Source organism: Arachis duranensis, chromosome 4, assembly GCF_000817695.3.
Source record: "Arachis duranensis cultivar V14167 chromosome 4, aradu.V14167.gnm2.J7QH, whole genome shotgun sequence".
NCBI classification, from domain to species: Eukaryota; Viridiplantae; Streptophyta; class Magnoliopsida; order Fabales; family Fabaceae; genus Arachis; species Arachis duranensis.
The window spans coordinates 80,631,100-80,638,078 of NC_029775.3; the positions used below are offsets into that span (position 1 = coordinate 80,631,100).

General features: G+C 34.8%; 1 pseudogene; it reads right to left on the bottom strand.

Moving 5' to 3' along the window:
* Positions 1-2,730: 2,730 nt before the first annotated feature.
* Positions 2,731-4,295, bottom strand: LOC107484516 (cullin-associated NEDD8-dissociated protein 1-like; annotated as a pseudogene).
* Positions 4,296-6,979: the final 2,684 nt, after the last annotated feature.

Consider the following 6,979-nt stretch of genomic DNA (forward strand, 5'->3'; position numbering starts at 1 on the left):
TAGATTGTAATTTTAGTTTTAGTAAAGATAGTTAATAGTGTTCTATGCTTGAGTGTTTATATATAAGAATAAGATTATGTTTCACACAACTAATTTTCTTTTAATAATTTAAATATGATAACCAATAATTTGTAATTTAACTTTAAATTAAAAATAAAAATTTATCCAAAATTTAACAACTTTCCACGACCAAAATTATTATCCTTTTATTTTGTATTAAAATAATAATAAATTTGAGGTTATATTTTAAATATTAAATTTTTAAAAAAATATAAAATTAGATTATTTTATATAATCTTATTATTCTTAACTTTTCTTTATCTTACTCTAATTAGATAACTTTTTTTTTTAAAAAAGATAGAAATAAAATATTTTAAAATTTGTATTATTTTTATCTTATCTTATCTTTTATAACCAAATTTGCTATATATTCATCCTAAGGGGTTATGTGGTACAATACAAGACAAAATACTATCTCAGTGAGTAGTAAAAAATTATTCCAATAAAAAATATGCAGGTCAAGAATATGTTTAACGATATAAGAAAAAGGATAGAAAACTTAGAATCGGCCATTCATGTTTTACACCAAAAAATTGATGTGATCATGGCACAACAGATAACTTCCACAAACAGTAGTTCGATATGGGACCCTACTGTAGTTGTGCAATCTTCGGAAAGTACAAAAACTAGTGATCTTATTCCACTCGGATATTACTCGTGAAGCAACAACTCCACCTAATGGACAACCACATGTTAGAGTAGGAGTTGTACTGCCAAAGGTAACTTTATTTTTTTCTTCTTTCTCTTACTTTTTTCTTTATTTTTTTTTACCTTCGATGATGTTAACCGATTCTCAAGCTGATGTTGTAGCCTATATTGTTTCGAATACGTTAGATTCGTACGTGTGGTTTATGATTATATGTAATATATAATAGTTTAAAAATTCTATGATTCTCCCAGCTAACCATTTTATAACTTTGGCAGTTCTGAAGAGTTGGTAATCTCAGATGAAAAAAGTTATAGAAGTACATTTAGATGTCTTGTGCCAGAGAGATGTGTCGAATGACGAGTAAGTATAAAGGTCAATGCATATTATATTTTTTCTTGTAATTACATTTTTAAGCCTCTATTTACCTATAAACATGTTTTACATATAATTTTAACATATTGTAGGTTATAAATTTGGTGGCACTTATGATGACACGTGTATTTCGACGTAGGAATAAAGATCCAATTTGCTGGTTCATGCCTGAATATTTTGCAGTAAAGTTATCCCTATATTTCTAAATTATTAGTTAATATTTTTGTCTAATAGTTTGAGTGGATAGACTATTTTATAAAGAAGTTCTTTTTTCTAGACTAAACCATGCTATGTACTCACACGAGTAAAGTGTATAATTAAATTATCAATTCAAAAATAGTTGTTAAATTGAAAACATATTTTCATTTAACAATATTTTTTTGTTTGCAATGATATGCTTTAAGCGACAAATACAAACTGGCCGAGGTTATCTTTGATTTCCTTGGAGCATATATGTCACTGAAAGTTAGCCACGTCATTAGGGTACAAGTGACCAATTTGTTTTCCATTAATATACTATTATATTTTTTTAATGTTTATAATGGTCAGGTTTTTATCCCTATCTGTGAGGAACTACATTGGTATTTGGTTATTGTTGACTTTACGAGTCGTCGCCTAATCTTATTGGATTCACTGCCTTGTGTCGGAAAACATCAACAACGCAAAAGGAATACAATTAAAGTGGTAATTATTTGTTCTAAATCAGTACTCAATCATCTAGAATCGCTAAAAAATTTAACAATTTAAATAACCGTTTGCTGTAACTAGTACTCTTAGTCAATTTAAATCATTTACAATTCACTCTTTTTTTTTGTCATGAATTCACTCTTGTACAGGCAACTTATTTAGAAGCGATGTTAGATGATCATATTTTTTATGATGATAAGTCTAAAGTTGTAGATTGCTCCACTTTTTGGCCTATCACACCTTTTGGCCTACCCACTCAAAAAAATAGATTGTAAGTCTAATATTTATTTTTTTAAAATATCATAACTCGTTCAATAATTTATATCTTATATGTATATAATAACTATTTGTTGAATGCTTTATATCTTAGGAATGATAGCAGAGTTTGGGTGACCAGTTGGATGAGAGAATGTACTTTATAAGATGACTTCAATATTCAGGTCATATTTATAACAAAGTATTTTTAACATAATTTTTTCAACACGCTTCTAATTAGAATTATGTTGTTGGTGCTCTAAGCAGATTAACGACTCCACACGAATGAGACTTGCCGTGGATCTGGTTTTAGAGAAGTACAATAATTTGTGTCTCGTAATCCAAGAAAATGCTTGGCAATATAGAAGCAAGGTGGAAGCAGAGCATGAAGACATTTGGGAATGAGGAATTATCTTTTTAGATATTTTTAATATTTTTTTGAAAGATAAATTACTAAGCTATGTTTCATTTATACACTAATTTATCCTTCTTCTATATATTACAATTCTATATTACTAATTTCCTTTACTTTATCAGTTAATATAAATTATTCATAACCTATATATTCCCGTAACTAATTATTGTTGAGTATGATAAATACAATATAACTTAATCTAAAAAATGAACAAGAGCAAAGTTCAAACATATCTTGAATTTATAAGATATAATTGATCTATCTTAATCCAAAAAATGAACAAGAGCAAAGTTCAAACAAAAGGAGATTCGAAGGATTCAATGACAATATTTTCTATATGAGCATGTGCACTTAGATCCTTCCTCATACCAATCTCTCCCAAACATAGAAGGGCAAGGTGCTACTTAGCAGAATTAGAACTGCTGTCATCCTTGAGAATGTCTGTCAGTATTTTCACTGTGGATGAACACTTCTGATCCCCAGCAGCAAGGCACAGAATTGCCACACATTGAGCTATTAAATGCAACGCTTGTTTGGCAATGCCACCTGAATGTGGTGAAGGCTTGGCACTGGCAAGTAGTGACTCCAGCAAAGAATCAAAGCTAGTATTTGCAGAATAGACTAAAGCAGCAAAAAAATTCTGTAAAGTCAAAAGGGCTTGCCCTTGCAGCAAGGAACTTTTAATTAATGTCAGAGCTTGAGGAAGAACTTTGTTTCTGATAGCCAGACCAACACTAGGACTGGACCTCTTGTCACTCATTAACGTGCAGCAGGGTTCAAGGGCAAGAGCTGTCATATGTAAATCAGAATCACTAATTAGTCCCGAGAGTTCTACAATAATAACTTCATATGCAGAAGAACCAATCTTATCACCATATGCAACTATAAGTGAATTTAAGGTTCCTAAGGTTGCCTGCCTTAGTGCTCGATTACTTTCCATAGAAATGCAGTCAACTCTGCTGTTACATGCTCCAGAACATGACAGATCTGCCCGAAGTAGAGAAGCAGCAATGACAGCAAATGCCTTGACAGCTGTAAGACGAGTTATCTCATTTACCATTTGATCAATAAGTACAGGAAGGCATGCTGGTAGTTCTTCATTTAGATGATCAGCAAATGTTGACACAATGAGGCCAATGCAGGAGATGGCACACTCCTTAACCTCCTGATCCTGATCTTGGTTTATTATGCGCGACATAATGCCATTATAAATGTGATGGACGTACGGTCTGAAATCAAATCTAGATCCCTCAATGCTTGGGTGGACAACATGTACGAGTTCTCCGCATACCCTCAAGGCCTCAACATTGACCTTATAATATCGCTCACCAATAGCTGATAGAACAGGAGCAGAAAGAGCCTTAATATATGGGTGGAAAACATCAGGAGAGTGTGAAGATAATACCAATCTAGTAAATACGAGAGCTTCAATCTTCAAATTTTATGTAGATGATTTGTCATTTAATGCTTTTTCGATTCTTGGAATGAGTGACCCAATGTGGTTTGCAAGACAACCACCAATTCTTTCAGAATAGAAAATGCACCAACCTTTGTCTTGATAAATTTCTCACGCAACTACCTATTTATAGATTTGACAATCTTTGAAACTTCTTGCTTCAACAACCATCTAGGACTCGTTTCATTTGCATCAATCTTCCCTTTAGTTACATTGCCAGTTTGACGCAAGAGCTCAATGAAAGTATTAAATACATCCATCTTGACATTTCTTCTCTCTTTAAATCTGTCGATCAATTTGGGACAAGCCTCATCATATAGCTTTGAAAGCATTTCAGGGCGAGAAACAATCAATGCTGCTAGGCATTTGGCTGCTGCTTTTTGAACTTTCCAACTGATATTTCAATTATATCTAAAACTCCTGTATCTTAATTCTTAATTGCTTTTGACACAATCAATCAAGTAATAGTACCATATCGGTTATATTAAAACAATGATTATTTTCTTGATGGAACCTAATGGAAAAAAAGTAATGAGGTAATAATGTGCACGAAGAAAGTAGAGAAGTGAAAGAAATTGATACACATCTTTGGTGCACAGAGGGCAACATCATTGTTTTGCTTTATGTACCTCTGCATCAGTAAGAAAATAAAAATTCCATGGAACCAAAACCAAAATTAACAATCAAGTAGTGGCACAATAACAAAATTAACAATCGCAGGGAGTGGACCAAAATCAGAATACGATGGAACCAAAACCAAAATCAAGAAGAGGAAATCCTTAAATTCAGTAATTTGATAACAACACATCACAAGAAATAAACCGAAATAGAACTTCCATGAAATTACTAGGAAGAAATAAGCAGTAAAGAGCATCGAGTCAATTGTCAAATCCTCATGAAAGATGAAATGCTAGAAAAAATAATTAAGAGTGAATACAAAATCGAAATCGAAAACATCATTGAGAGAGGATGTAATTAGAATAATAAGCATATAAGAATCATTAAAGTAATTACAACAAGAGGATGTGAATTTAGTTACAGATCTAAAAGTGAGAAGTTAGAACACAAATAGAGAAACAGATCGAGGAGGCGAAGGCATGTTAATGGATAAGGAGAAGCTACCAGAACAAAAGCTTGTGGAAGGAGGAGAAACTCGCAGGAGCAAAAATGGTGTTTTGCGTGGCAGAGGCGAAAGCAGGTTACGCAGCGGTGGCGGATTAGTCCTCGCGTCTTCTGAGGCGTGTTGCGGTGGCGAGGATAAGTGAAAGAGAAGAGGAAGAGAATGAGAGAATGATAGTGATTGAAATTGGAAGAAAATCCTAGCATTTCCCAATGGTGGACGAAATTGTGATCACTACAACTCAAATAATCCCCGGTGATGAACCCAAAAACCTGGTGTTCAATACCATGCATAAACACAACTTCGCACAACTAACCAGCAAGTGTACTGGGTCGTCCAAGTAATAAACCTTACGCGAGTAAGGGTCGATCCCACAGAGATTGTTGGTATGAAGCAAGCTATGGTCACCTTGTAAATCTAAGTCAGGCAAACTCAAATGGTCATGGATGATGAATAAAACATAAAGGTAAAGATAGAGATACTTATGTAATTCATTGGTGGGAATTTCAGATAAGCGTATGAAGATGCTTTGTCCCTTCCGTCTCTCTACTTTCCTACTGTCTTCATCCAATCCTTCTTACTCCTTTCCATGGCAAGCTGTATGCAAGGGTTTCACCGTTGTCAGTGGCTACCTCCCATCCTCTTAGTGGAAATGTTCAACGCACCCTGTCACGACACGGCTATCCAGCTGTCGGTTCTCGATCATGTCGAAATAGAATCCAGTGATTCTTTTGCGTTTGTCACTAACACCCCACAATCGCGAGTTTGAAGCTCGTCACAGTCATTCAATCCTTGAATCCTACTCAGAATACCACAGACAAGGTTAGACCTTCCGGATTCTCTTGAATGCTGCCATCAATTCTAGCTTATACCACGAAGATTCCGGTTAAAGAATCCAAGAGATATCCACCCAATCTAAGGTAGAACGGAGGTGGTTGTCAGGCACACGTTCATAGGTGATAATGATGATGAGTGTCACGGATCATCACATTCATCAAGTTTCAGAACAAGTGATATCTTAGAACAAGAACAAGCAGAATTGAATAGAAGAACAATAGTAATTGCATTAATACTCGAGGTACAGCAGAGCTCCACACCTTAATCTATGGTGTGTAGAAACTCCACCGTTGAAAATACATAAGAACAAGGTCTAGGCATGGCCGAATGGCCAGCCTCCCAAAGAGGGTTCAATCATAAAAACATGATCAAAAGATCTTGATGAGCGGATAATTTATACGCTTTTTGGCATTGTTTTCAGTATGTTTTTAGTATAATCTAGTTAGTTTTTAGTATATTTTTATTAGTTTTTAGTTAAAATTCACTTTTCTGGACTTTACTATGAGTTTGTGTGTTTTTCTGTGATTTCAGATATTTTCTGACTGAAATTGAGGGTCCTGAGCAAAAATCTGATTTAGAGACTGAGAAGGACTGCAGATACTGTTGGATTCTGACCTCCCTGCACTCGAAGTGGATTTTCTGGAGCTACAGAAGCCCAATTGGCGCGCTCTCAACGGCATTGAAAAGTAGACATCCTGGGCTTTCCAGCAATGTATAATAGTCCATACTTTCCCCGATATTTGATGGCCCAAACCGGCGTTGCAAATCAGCATCAGAATTTCCAGCGTTTAACGCTGGAACTGGCATAAAACTTGGAGTTAAACGCCCAAACTGGCACTAAAGCTGGCGGTTAACTCCAGAAAAGCTCTCTACATGAAAAGTATCAATGCTCAACCCAAGCACACACAAAGTGGGCCCCGGAAGTGGATTTTTACGTCATTTACTCATTTCTGTATACCCTAGGTTACTAGCTTACTACTAATAGGATCTTTTGACATTGTTTCTATACCTCATGACACTTTACACGTTTCTTTGTGTACCTTCCACAGCATGAGTCTCTAAACCCCATGGTTGGGGGTGAGGAGCTCTGCTGTGTCTTGATGGATTAATGCAATTACTACTGTTTTC